The following is a 14,603-nucleotide window of genomic DNA, read 5'->3' on the forward strand; positions in this document are numbered from 1 at the left end:
CCCTGAGCAGAGTGACCGTCCTCTACTGACCAATCAGACTGCAGTGTTCACAGCTCCACCTTTTAGTACCAGATCTGTGTGCTAGGTACCCCAACAGAGGGGGGACCAAACATGGGGACGCTAAGGAACGCTTCTGTTGGTACCATCCACAACTTTTACTGTGGAGATGGGAAAAAGCGTACTGAACTGAACTGAGCTGAACTGAACTGAACTGTACTGGACTGCTCAGGGCGTTTGACAGGTTTAAGGACTAATTTACGAGCACACACTTTGTTTATGCTCTTCAAAACAGCACTACTGATGCATCTAGGAGACACACCAATCATCAGTTTACTGCGTCCTTCTCGATTTTACGCAGAACGTGTACTTAGCAACATCACTGCAAGAAGCCTGGTCGCTAATTCTTTATTTAACATTATTTCAGAACTTCATTGATGCACATATACAAAACATCAACCAACCAGATGAATAACAATGTAAGTATTTTATATTTGTGCACAATAAAGGCACGGGCTGTTGAACATTTGGTGTTGGCTTATATTTTGCATGTGTGTTTGTCTGTGTATGTTTATGCTGTGTTTGTCACTGAACGTCACAGCCATGCGTTCTGTACGCACACACACACACACACACACACAGAAGGTTGAGTTTGAGCTCGTATTAGTGTTTCTATATGTGGAGCGACAGTATTTGGGCTCAGCTGCTCTCTGTGGAGTTAACATGATAACAGTCAACATGCCTTCAACGAAAGCACACTGATGTTAATGTTCTGTGCACACACACATGGAGAGATTTAGTTTTAGGCAAAATGACGCACATTGGCAGAGTCATATGTACAGCGTGAGCACACATTGTTCATATGGTCATATGTGTCACATGTTATGCAATAGTTCTTCAGTGACAGCATCACACATGAAAACTGAGTTTTGTACATTTGAATGGTTGCACGTGCTTGTTGTGCTTATTTTAATAACTTGTTTATCAGCTGAAAAAGTCAAAATCCCTCAGTGATCCATCTACTGAAGGCAATTTTGGAAAAGAAAGCCAAATCCACAGCTATCTGCTTTGTTGCATTTGTCTCTGTTACACCTAATCGTGCTCATCCATCTTCCTGACGTTAAGACAGGAAATTAATTATGAGGCCAACTTCCTGTTTAATGAATCCGCAGACACACAAACACACACATGCATTATCGCCAGGCGAGGGACAAAAATGCTCGGCCCACGTGCTCGGCACATTAACACACGGCATGCTGCACACGCCGCAGACAGATTCAAAGCCCATTTAGCCGCATTGTGACGGAGCTTTTATGTGCAACAGGAAGGCACGAGGTGGAGGGCTTGATGGGGGCACATGTGCCGACACATCGACAAGACAAGGCGACAGCGAGACAGCAGACATGTGCACACAGAGAGAGAACGGGAGGGAGACAGACAGAGAGCCTTACATAATGACACATCAAACTATGAATAATGGAGGATCTGTTTTTACTGTTTTTATGAATAATGCACCGTGTGTGCGTCTTTGTGAGTTTGTGAGTGAATGTGTGCTCTTCTGAGTGGTGTCCCCTTGAGTTGGTGGATATTTGGGCATGTGTTTAAGTGTGTGTGTGTGTGTGTGTGTGTGTAACAGAGATCAAACAAACCCAGACAGACACTAGTGAGGCAGGGTTCTTAGGATTCGCTTTGAACTGGCAAAGTAAAGGAGAGCGAGCCGTAGAAAGAGGAGCGTGAGTGAGACAGAGAGAGAGAGAGAGAGAGAGAGAGAGAGAGAGAGAGAGAGAGAGAGAGGTGAATCAAAGAGCCGTCCTTCACTTTCCATATTTCATTTTCTCCCCCTGTGATCTTTCTCTTCCCTTGTTAAAACTCCTCATTTCAGGGTCACACCTCCAGGAATCTGCACCCTATAGGTTTTCGTAATTAGAGCTGCTCCACAAGCTGCTCTGCATAAAGACGACAACACTGAGAAAATGAGGCTAACGCTGTATTTTCCAAATAAAATCAGCATTAAAGCATCTTCAATAAAGGCTCTGTTTCTATTGTGGCTCATTCAACTGTGAAACTGGAACTGGGTCAAACCTTCACTGACTGACACATAAAATCGTCCACGAATAGAATCGATCACCCAGTGGACAACAGAGTGGCTCATATTTGTCAGTGAGGTGTCCAAACAACTCTCTGACTGAAACTGGATGTTTTGATTCTGCACCTGAGCAACTGAGCACGGCAGAAACACCTGGGCTGCTCCAACGTCACGGTTGTGTGGTTTCGAAGTTGCACCATGAAAAAAAGTTTTCTTTTTCAAATCAAGAAATGACAAAAGAGAGTTATGTTGTCACAGCTGTTGATTTACTTAATTCTGAAGAGAAGCCGGTCTGTCGTCCTTTTGATTGTTTCTACGTTTCTCTCTGTCAGCTCATACGTTCACACCAAAAGCTGCAAAATAGCTGAATTCGCTCTAGCAGCACCGCTGATAAAATATCTGTGGCAGCCAAAGCAGCTCAAGTCGCTCATGACGTCAAATTCTGAATGTTCGATTATACTTCTCAATTTAAAGGAGCCAAAGCAGGTTACTGGCCGGAGCACTGAAATGTGACTTTGTGCATTTGCCTGAGTACAGAAACTTTCACGTTTGGACAACGAAAACAGAATAAAAGTCTAAATAGGTCTGACATTAAACATTAAACACACACAGCCTGTGTTGCGTTCAGGCGTTGTCACGTAAATAACAAATTCCAGTATTTGAATCCGCTGTAGCACAACACAGCAGCATGTCAAGTGGGCCGAACCCGAACCGAATATGAGCAACATTTTTAGATGTTATTCCCCCAAAGCTGTAAACCTATGGGAAACACTGTCAATGGTTTGGGTTCGAGTGCCTACAGTGCGATTAGTTAAACTGGCGGTAAGGAGAGCAAATGAATTGCATTCCCGCTGATAACAAGCGTTCCAGAACACAAAGAAATTGTATAAGTACGTGCGCTTGTCCACACGTGTGTATCGATTCAACATGAAGACACACACGATATCCTCCGGGGCCGTGAACAGCACAGGGAATATCATCAACATATCAGTTTGACAGCTTGCTGCTTGTTTTGAAGTAGGAACGAATGTGTGGTAGGAACTAAAAGTTTCCGAGGATGTTCTCTGGGTTCCACACAAGCGATGGACGTCTACTTTTCGATTGGTGCCTGGTCATTTGTAGCTCAAACGCGTCATAGCTAATTTGCATAAAGTTAACCAGTGTTCAACTTTCATTTGCAGCTCAATTCACCGAACGATGCTGCTCATCGCTTTTGCAGCTCAAAGCACCTCTGGTCGCTACTATCCATTGAAAATGAATTAGACTTGACGCCTTTGCAGCTCTGGCAGCTTTTGGTGTGAACGCACAGTAAGTTTACCTACTATGGCAGAATTTGTATGTGTACAAATCTAAAATTCACATTTCAATTTGTCGCTGTTCTTCAGCTGTAAAAATGTGCAGCCTATACATCAAATTAAAATAAGTTGTAATGTTTCACCAACTATAACGTGTGTCATACGTCTACGACCTGCTGCTTTTGCTCAACTTCAGTAGACATGGCGAGTCTGGAGTCTCTCCAGCAAAGCTAGCGATGGACTCCAAATCCGAAAAAGGAAAAGTCTTGGAGGAAAAAAGAGGATTTAATAGTGTGTGGACAGATTCATTTGCTTTCACCACCAACACTGCAAAGATAAAGTACTAAATAATTATAAACAGCCCACTGCAGAGGAGCCAGCTCGTATTGAATCATATTAACGAATGCTCATTTAGACCTGTTCATAATGTTGATGGGCTCATTTAGACTTAATGCCTGTTACCTTTATTCAAATATGTTTTGCAGCTCCAGACAGATTTCATTGTCTGACCAGTAATGGCTCTTTTAATAGGAAAGGTTGCCGACCTCTGAGCTATGGCGACAGACTCTCATTGTGGGCCCAACAGTGACCAACAGCCCACCATTGTCTTGATGTGTCAGAGCTTTAAGGCTCACAACTCAACACTTCCTGTTAACATTTTAATTTGAAAAGAAGGAGGAAGTGTGGACTTTCCATCAACAGCAACACAAAACATATGAAATATGAAATATGTAATAGATATGGAAATGGATCAGGCCTCAAACTGCAATATAACCACTAATTATAAAACTGAACAATTAGACATAAAGACGTGTCACAAGCATGAAGAAGAAGAAAACCCGACTTATCGATTGGCCAGGACCAAAAACAGAAACAGAAATCCATCCCCATCTCTGCTTCTCCTGGTCAGCACTGTTGGCTTTGTTTGTTTTTTTCTACCCAAAATGCACTGCGCTCCATGTCACTTCCTCTCTTTGGTTCACTTCCTCCCTTTGGTTTGCTGGATAGTCCGTTTGCATTTCCCACTGTAAGCGAACCGCACCAGGGTTCACTTGCAAGTGAACCGAGACCCCCAGTTTTCAAGCGGACCAGGGTTCGCTCGTTTGGTTCGAATGGGCGTTCATACCACTCCAGACGAACCAAACTATCCATGGAAGTGGACCAGGGTTTGTTTAAAGCGGACCAAATAGCACCAGTGTGAATGCGTCCTTAATTTCTCCGTAGCTGAGGGATTTACACAGTTGCACAGAATCCCTTAAAGGGTTTCCTTAGTTAAGGAAAGACATTAACTCATTTACTGTGTTGAAAGAGATTTTACAGCGGTAAAAGTTTCCATGGAGATTGTTTGTTTGTTTGGACCCAAGATAGTGAAAAAATGGCAGAAGAAAAGAAGACAAGTAAAACCATACTGGTCAGAGGAGGACAAGATTAAACTTCTGGAGGAACGAAAACAGATTCAGTCAAATCTTAAGTGTAAAATTAAAGCGTATCCGTTGGGTTCTCCAGGTCGCAGAACACTCTTCTCAGGGTGTGTTAATTTTTGCATTCATCACCATAAACTTGGTCATGTTGCAGTTAAGATTGGGTCAGAGATACCTTAAGTTTTTTTAACCTTGCTTTGGTTGCTAAGGTCTTTTGTGCACCGGTTCAGGGATTCCTTAAGTATAAGACCAAGACAAGTGGAAAGTCATAAACACTTAAGTGAACATTTTAACCTTAAGGAGAAGGCCTAAGGGTGTTTTGTGCAACCAATTTGAGGATATCTTAATTAGGACTTAAGGGAAATCTTAACTTAAGGTGTTTTGTGCAACCGCCCCTGGTCCTCTCTGTAGTTGATATATAAACCCAATCACCATTCAGTGATTTATATTTACAGCAGAACTGCATGGTAATAAATATATTATAGATTTTTTTTCTTTTAACATCAGTCTGTGGCTCTATGAACAAACCCTTCATCTCAGGAACGTCCCAGTGAGCGTGAACATATTACACATTACTCCTACATCTTCAGCACATATGGCAATCATACATACAGTTGTATATCACATATCAAATCAAATAAAAGTGGTACAGGCTGCTATGGTAACAGACAGTCTACACACGCATCAGAGTCATTACATGTGATCCTAAGCCCTCACAAACACACACAGAGCTCACACATACGCACATATATATATATTAAGGAGCACACATGTTCGTCCTCCCACACGTTCAGCAACAGACGCACAAAACACACACGAGAGATGAGCAATGCTCGTCCATCTGGACCGCAGACTGCTGTGAGTTGTAATGATCACGGGACGATGACGTGGACACAGAGGGACACAGGGAGAGACAAAAGGGACGAGGCAAACGGAGATCAAGGTGAGAGAGCAGAGATGTGTCTTGGCATGAGGAATCTTCTCGCTCCATCCAAAGGCATATTTAATCTCTCTCTCAGCTCGTTCCACAGCAGGTGCACAAACGTGTTTTTTTTCTCCTCCCTTCCTTTGTTTCGTTTGCCCTTGTTCTATCATTTCTTTTATTGCTGACCTCCCTTGTTTCCACGCTCTCAGATGCTCTGGCCGTGCTGAAAGCAGAGAACAGAGACATCTGCGGAGCTTTTTCCCTTTTTCTTTTTCTCTCGCTCTGCTCTGCTGAAAAATACAAAGACACAGACCTCAGATTCACTCTGCGCCGTCACCGCTCAGCTTTTACTCTCACTCAGAGCTACCGTTGAAGGTCTTGCAGTATGAGGTGTTTTATAGAGGCTGTAATGATGAGCTAGTGAGTGCTTTAGCTTCACTACCTGCTCCATCAAAATGGGGACAAAAGGGAAAAACCCACACATGCACATATATAGAGAAAATAGTCCCACTGTGACCTTTATGTGCCCCGACAGTACAAGTGTGGATTGCAGATGGGGGCATTTTTCACGCTGCATGAGCACATAAAACCAAACACACACACTGACACACACACACACACACACACACACACACTGGGTTCACGCTCAGTAGGAGAGCTGGTGGTTGAATACGTCCAGCTGAGGAAGTCACCCCAACGCCATATGTCACACCCAAACCCCCGATAACAGATCCTCATTAGTCACCCAGCCTCCCCCCTCCCTCACCTGACATCACCCTCATTCGCCAAACCATCTCGCGCCACTCTCGCTCTTGCCTCATAAAACTATTCACTGATGTGGTGACATCATCTTCGTGCAACCTCACGCCGCACCGCAGTATGACTACTGTGCATAAGCAACCTGAGAGTCTGACTGTCGCTGACACTGACACTGAAAACAGGAGTGGACCTCTGATTCAACTTCCCATTTACTCACTGTTGGTGAGGAGGGGACCTGAAATACAGAAATGTGACTTTTCTCAAATTTAGCAGAAGTGAAAAGGTCAAAAGGTCATTAAATAACTCTGACTTAGAATTAAATATTAAAACCAAATGCCAGTTGAGAGTGGCTGGAGTTGTAATGTTGGAGGCTTTTGTTTTAATCCAGAGTAAAGGCCAGAGAGAGTGTTTTAACAGCCAGGAGTCAGTCATATCAAGGGGTGGATTAACTACAGACAAACAAATGGGTAGATGTTTGTTTATTAGTAAGTAATAACAAGGTCTTTTAGTACGACTAAATGTGAACAAGACTTTTTTTAAGCAACTAAAACGTTAGCATAGATGTCGTCCTCAGGAAGCGCTCCTTTGTTGTTAAGAGTCAGATAAGCATGTTGTGTGCTCATTCTTCAGGGGAATATCCACGAGACTGTTTGATTCATAAGATTAGAGACTCAACAGTTTTCCATACAGGCAGAAATGCTGTTCGGAGTGCATATAACATGATTTCAATGGCAAAAATGTCAGAAAACACATGACATATGATCTATTATCTATAATTTATTTAATTTAAATGAAGCGTAGTCAGTGAAATGCTATCATCATTGCTCACAGGATGACACGCAAAACTACACAGGAGGATTTAGGGTCACGTTAAAGAAAAAAAAAAGTAGATTTCTTGAATAAAGTTGAAATATTACAAGACTAAACTAGAAGATTGGAAAGTTAGTAACATGGTGTAAAAAGTGTGTACAAACAATGTTGGGGGTGACAGTAATATATGTTTTAGCAGCAGCAATAGATTTACAACTATTCTCCTAGATTTACGACTTTATTTTTTTAGATTTCTGACTTTATTCTCGTAGGTTCATGACTTTATTCTCGTAGATTTACAACTTTATTCTCGTAGATTTACAACTTTATTCTCGTAATATGACTTTATTTTCGTAGATTCATGACTTTATTCTCGTAGATTCAGGACTTTATTTTCGTAGATTTACAACTTTATTCTCCTAATATGACTTTATTCTCGTAGATTTATTACTTTTTATCTGTGGGGATGGACCTGCTCTGGGAGCCTCGAGTGGCCATTAGATTAGATTGGCTTCAACTCTAGATGTTGCCACTGATGTCTACACTGTGTTCTGCTCATCTGTACATCATCATTTTAATTTAATACCTCCATTTAAAAAAAAGAAAAAAAAAGTACAAGACTAATTAGGTAATAGCTGACGATCCGTATGTAGGTCTCTGTACAGGAAAGGTTCAGCAGGCTAATCTAGTGAAGGCCAGTGAAGTGTGGCATTGATGGGGCTAAAGTGAACATTTAGAAGTAGCTGGCAGAGTGGAGCCTCGAGTGCCGTACTTGCTTTCTTCTCTCTTTTTGTCCCATTTATGACCATAATTCATTTCAGCATCACTATGGAAACTGAGAGGCCATAATCAGCGAGTGGCGCCCTAAGTGGTGCCTGAACAAAAAGACAGTAATGAAAGTAAAGGCTGGAAAAACACTGTTGACTTTGGTGTGAGAGGGAGAACGAAGGGAATAAAGCAAGCAATGATTTTCTATTGTTCATTGTGAAAGATGGGATAAATTAAGTATTGAATTTAAGTGCAATTTAAGTCCTTGATAATTTGAGAGTTATTATCCTGGAGACAATAAATATGAGGCAATCAGTCATCCCTAATGAGCGAGTGATTGGAAGCACTTTAGTGAATAAACGCTAAAGCAGCTTCGCTCCAATGTCTTTTCATTGGTCGGGGTGATTTCAGAGCCAGTGTCGCTTTGTGTACGGCTTTTACAGCACGCTGTGTATTGTGAAGACAAAACCTGTCGGCAATTAGACTCACACACACACCAACACTTAAACACTGCCTTCATCGCTACGCTTTCACCTCTCAGATAGAAAGAGGCTGGATACACATCATGTAGTGTGAGGAGGAGGAGGAGGAGGAGGAGGAGGAGGAGGAGGGCGTTTTCAGGTAATGAGGCATCAACTGGTGTTGAATTAATGCATTCTTTTGGCATTCAGGTCTTTCAGATTAGATTATTCAGATAAATGTCATTTACTATCTGAATTATTAGTTTAAACCAATGTGTTATTCAGACATGAACAGACACTAATGAGCTGTAAACAGATATTAACAGCTATCAAATGTTTGCAGTAGTATTTTTTCCCTGTCAAAAGATTGACACACTTCTAGTTTTTCTTTAGATATTCACCAATATTAATCCTCAGCAACTTTTCATCAGGTTTGACAACATTTGTTGTGACATGCAGGATAAAGTTTGACTGATGATTCTTGATTTGATATTAAATCTGGTAACTTGTTCAACTCGACTTTAAAACAGTTCATAAACAGTTCAGACCAACTTCATCCGACCTCCTACCATTGTATAGACAACCAGCTTTTTTCCCAGATAATGCAGTGTAGCCCACTGAGATATTATGGACTGGTTTTAGCCATGCTAGCAGGATGGCAATGTCAGTCTGTCCAGCCAGCTCTCACTCCCAACTCAACAACAAATACCACCGCTTTGTCAGTGATCTCAGCTTTAGATATCAATTCACCTTTTGCAGCCGTCACAGCTCTGCACTCCTGTTCACCTGCTCTTTTCTGCATGTCCACTCGCTTAGCTTCCAGCCAGCGATTTTTAATTCACCCTGGTTTTTCTTGCCTCAGCACTAGTTCATGCCCACCTCATCAAGGCAACTCAGTTCACCTGTTTCTCATTACTCTCAGCCAGTATATACACTCATTACCAGATTGTTCTTCGCCACTCCTGCAATACTCACCAGCAGAGGTGGGTAGAGTAGCCAAATATTGTACTCAAGTAAGAGTACTGATACTTTAGAACAATATTACTCAAGTAAAAGTAAAAAGTAGTCATCCAAATAATTACTTGAGTAAGAGTAAAATAGTATTTGGTGAAAAAACTACTCAAGTACTGAGTAACTGTTGAGTAACGTCTGATTTATTTGTAAAATAAGAACATGAACGTAATCAATCAATCAAAAATTATAATCTGCAAATTCATGTATTTTACATGGGATACCCCTTTAACTAAAACAAAAATAAAATAAATCTTTACAAACATAACATAAATCAAGGCACAAGAAACACAAACATATACTTATATATCTTGTACATATACATACATATATATATATAGATATATTATAGATATATATATATATGTAATTATGTACTCAGAGGTGGGTAGAGTAGCTGAATATTGTACTCAAGTAAGAGTATTGTTGCTTTAAAACAATATAACTCAAGTAAAAGTAAAAAGTATTTTGCATTAAAACTACTCTGAAAAGTACAATTTATCCAAAAAGTTACTCAAGTAAATCTAACTGAGTAAATGTAACTAGTTACTACCCACCTCTGCTCACCAGCACTTTGCCGATCCTGCCTGCTTCGTCTGATTCCCGGTAAACGACTCAGCCTTCCATCTCCGACCACAAGACCTGCTTTTGCGTCCTTGGGTTCTGTTTGCTTGTGCCAGTTTTTGGTGGGTATTAAAGCAGTGTTAAGGTGGAGGGTATATTTAGGTATACGAGGTATACTCACCTCTTTTTTTTGGTTGTTTGCAGTATACCCACCTATCAGAGTCCTGCACCAGGTTGGGTACCCACGGTTAACCCACAAAAAGCTGTGTAATGGTTATGTACATCTATATATAAATTCACGGGCATGGTTAAAAATAAACTACACGCAGGCGGGCAGCAGGTGAGAACAAAAATATATTTTTTATTTTTCAGAATAAAACGCAGTAAAAAGCTGTGCAGTATATGTGTAATATTCTAACATCTAAATCACTATTATCAAGCTGCAGCTCCTTTTATTTTGAAAGCCAGTGACACCAGTGTAACCTATGACCCCGTGGTCACATTGGTCACCGACGTGGAGGACTCCAGCCATGAAACTTTGCAGCCCGAGGATGAGGTGGCAGCCTACATGGAGTTCGGATCCTTTGGAGGTTTGATGGTGGTGGAAGGAGCATGCTAACATGTTTCCTAACCTGGCAGTGATTGAATGTTTTCACCATCCAGTCAAAGAGACGTCCAATTCAAGAACGGAGAACCAGCTTCATGTGAGGGACTGGAGCCTGGGGGGGTTTGTTCACGGGTCGCAGGACATTTATTAATGGGTGCGGCTTTAACTTAGACACAATGACTGGTAACAGGTTGGTTCTGGTACTGAAAAATGGATCTTTGCAGGACTCTGCTTCATGGTTGCCACGCATATTACTTTATAAAGTCTTTGCTTATTAATAATGATATACATACAATAATAATATAAAATGAAGTGATGACATTTTCCTCATCCTCAGCTGCACTGTGTGTTTAGCACTAACTAGCATGATGGAAAGCTAAACTGAGATGGTGATCATAGTCACCAGATCGGCTACGATTCTACAGCATTGTTTGGAATTACTGTTGGTACATTTTTGCATTAGAGATTATCAGCTTAATCTTTCATATCAGTTACAACAGAGGTAATGACCACACCCTAACCCAGGTCAACAGTGGGTTGCCAGATACCCAGAACCTCACCCTCTCAGCTGAGTGGGCAGAGTGATGAAACATGGACAGACGCCCCCTCACCTTGGTGAGCAGATCGGTACCACAGCAGGACAGAGGGATGTCCAACGCACCCTGGGGAGGTGTGTGTGTGTGCTGTGAGTTCATGTTCGGGCGTGTGTGTGTGTGCACTCACTAGCAAGACAGACTGGCAGCTTTGAGCCCCCTATAGAGAAAGGAGATGGAAGAAAGTGCCAGAGAGAGAAGTAACAGTGGGTGAGGGGCTCAAACAGTACAGTATAGAGACAGAGAGCCCCAGAGAGGAGGAGGAGGAGGAGGAGGAGGAGAGAGATGGATGAACCTTGATGATGAAGGAGGGGGGATAAATCCTCGATGAGGCAGGGTCTGAGGTGAAGAAGAAGCAGATGACAACAGAATTAAGGCGAAGGGTTAGAGAAAGATGAAAGAAAGATGAAAGAGGAGCTGTACTGTTGGGAGGAGGGAAAGAAACGGGAAGGGGGAGGTGTAAAGTGTGTGGACGGCTGGATGAGGGGGTTTAGTTATGGGGAAGCCTCTGAAGGAGATGACTCCCCCTCGTCTGCGCTTTTGTCTGGGTTAGAACATCATCGCTGAAGAACTCCTTGTTGAATTATGAATCCAGACACAGGCCAGGCACAAAGTCAGTTTGCCCACCTTTTTAGGCCTGGAGTGAATCTTTGATGATTTAAATCATAAGACGCAGACGCAGCAGTCTTTTAAAGGAACATAAAATATATCAGAGTATATTAGGTCTTTTTTTCATACTAAAAGGTTTGTTCCTTGCAATGACACCAAAGTTAAACATCTACACACACACACACACACACACACACACACACACAGTCATCCCTCTGAACTAACAAAGCCGCTGAGGGACGATGACCTTATGTTCATATCACACACCCTTTAGGTCCAGATAGCCTTTATGGCCAAATGTCATTTTTCTTGCTTCTTGTGTGTGTTTAGTTTTGCTGCTCTGACCTTCTGTGACCGTGTTTGTTCACTCTCCACATCAGTGTTGACTCTGAGATTAATATTATTATCCTGACACCACGCTCCACGCTTTGGGCTTTGCTATCACCACCAGGACTCTTGTCTTTGTTGCGTTTACAACCTTATAGTCTTATTAACCAGTCAGTCAGTTAATGAGTCATTTATTTGTCACATGGAATCACACAAGGAACAACTCCAGTGAAACGTGACCCCATCAGCTCCTTTACTTTCGTCATTTTATGCATCGTCTGACGTTGTTGGCTGCTGCTTGGTTGTGGTAATCTATGGTTTCTGGTTGTGGAATGATTGATCTGTAGTTTTGGGTTCAGTTGCTTCTGCTCTTTTACACATTACAATCCACCTCAGACTCAGTGAATCCATTGGTGTCATCGGTGAAGTCGACCTTGGTGTTCTTGGCTTCAGTGTCACTGGGGGATGCATCGTCGTCTGTCCACACACCTCCACCCCAGCAAGACAGCTGCATGGTTGCTTCTCCTGAATAGGTAGAGTACCGCTCTACGCCCACCTCTGCGTGGCATACATCTCCACTGTCACACCAGTCCCCACCCACCACTAAGCACACGCCTCCTCCACCTCCTCTGCCAGAGTCCCTGCTCTGCTGGATCAGGACACAGAAACAGAGCCGCCTGGTTGAACAGCATCGCCCAGGATCCAGCCAAGCCCAGGTGAAACAAAGGACACTACAGTTACTGGCATCCTGCTGGAAACCGATGCAGCGGGGAGGCCACCCAACCCATTATCCAACACCTGTACAGTGTCTAGCAGGGTGCTGGTTCACCTGGTGCCTCTCCTTTTTATCCCCTCGATGTTTACTGATGTATTTGAGCAAGATACTGAACCCCAAATTGCTCCTGATGGCTGCTCCATCTGTGTGTGAGTGTGTTAAAAACTGAGTAGCAGGTGGCACCTTGTATGGCAGCCTTGGCCACTAGTGTGTGCATGTGTGTGTGAATAGGTGAATGTGACTCGTAGTGTAAAAAGTGCTTTGAGTGGTCGGAAGTCTAGAAAGGCACTATACAAGTGCAGGTCACTTTATCAATCTTCTCCTGTCTTTTCTGGCATCCTGATTTATGTGCAGGTCCGAGCATAGCAAGGAAATTCAGTCAGCTTTCCCTTCTGCACCTCTGTGGATGTTTGCTGGTGAAACTGCATCACAACTGAGCCAATGTGACGCGCTGCATTGTGTAAAATCAAACCAGATCCAGATAAATCCTGTCTCAGCTCTGTTCACCTCGTTACATGTGAAACTGTGGCAGCACGTGTGAGTGTATGTGTGAGTGTATGTGTGACTGATGTATTTTGGATTGGTAGTGATTAACAGGCAAAGCAAGCACAGCATCTGTGATCAAATTGCTCCTGAAGCCAATCACCTCCCACCACACTGGCAGGAGTTCCTCCACTGTGGCTGAGCAGCAATTAAAATAATACACACACACACTGACACTGATGGTGTTTTCACATGGCGAGCAGCATGACTCATACTGTGTTCTGACCAGTTATGGACAGTGTGAAAGGCTATTATTGCCTCTATGTTGTGATCTGCAGCTGCAACATTTGGACCTAGAATAGCAAGTATTTGTTCTAGGAAAGTATCATTTAGCCGATCGTTATGTTAACCTCGCTACCAAGTATTAAAAGATAAGTTTTCTCAAACCAGAAAAGAAGTTAAACTTTAAGATCTCAGCGTAAGATTCACTTACTAGAAACTTTCCAGAACTTTTAGCCTCATAGAGTTTGCTCAGCTTACACGGAGATCTTGGTTATAACGTGACCAAAATTCCAATAAGAGTCGAGGAATCCACTTTGTTGGAAACATTCATTCACTCATTTTCCGTAACCACCCCAGCTGACACTGGGTGAGAGGCAGGGTTCACCCTGGACAGGTCACCAGACTATCACAGGGCTGACACATAGAGACAGACAACCATTCACACTCACATTCACACCTACGGACAATTTAGAGTCACCAGTTAACCTGCATGTCTTTGGACTGTGGGAGGACTTTCTCATGTTATTGCAAAACAGTTGCTAAAATATGTTTCTGAAAACATTTGAGGTGAGAAATTGGCAACACGGTAAGAGAATCTTGATTCATATTTAATCAGTAGGGATGCACAATATTGGATTTTTTGCCATTATCCAATCCGATATGTCGATATATAGCGACTCATTTGATCAATAACAGATACCAATATTGATATATCCACTTCAAAACAACAAAGACACACATCAGGAGCAGAGCCCTCAGCACCAAACATAACTGTATTTCCATTTGTTGCAATAAATGGTTAAATCTATGACAAGAGTGTTCCTGAGTGA

The 14,603-nt window shown here is 42.4% G+C and overlaps 1 long non-coding RNA gene across 1 annotated transcript in view; it reads left to right on the top strand.

The window, feature by feature from the left end:
- Positions 1 to 10,745, top strand: part of LOC126384516 (uncharacterized) — a 632,363-nt gene extending 621,618 nt beyond the window's left edge. Inside the window, exon 3 of the long non-coding RNA XR_007569301.1 lies at positions 10,688 to 10,745. This is a non-coding gene — a long non-coding RNA (uncharacterized LOC126384516). The remainder of the gene's footprint in view (positions 1 to 10,687) is intronic.
- The last annotated feature ends 3,858 nt before the right edge of the window (positions 10,746 to 14,603 follow it).

This window comes from Epinephelus moara, chromosome 22, assembly GCF_006386435.1.
Source record: "Epinephelus moara isolate mb chromosome 22, YSFRI_EMoa_1.0, whole genome shotgun sequence".
Lineage (NCBI taxonomy): Eukaryota > Metazoa > Chordata > Actinopteri > Perciformes > Serranidae > Epinephelus > Epinephelus moara.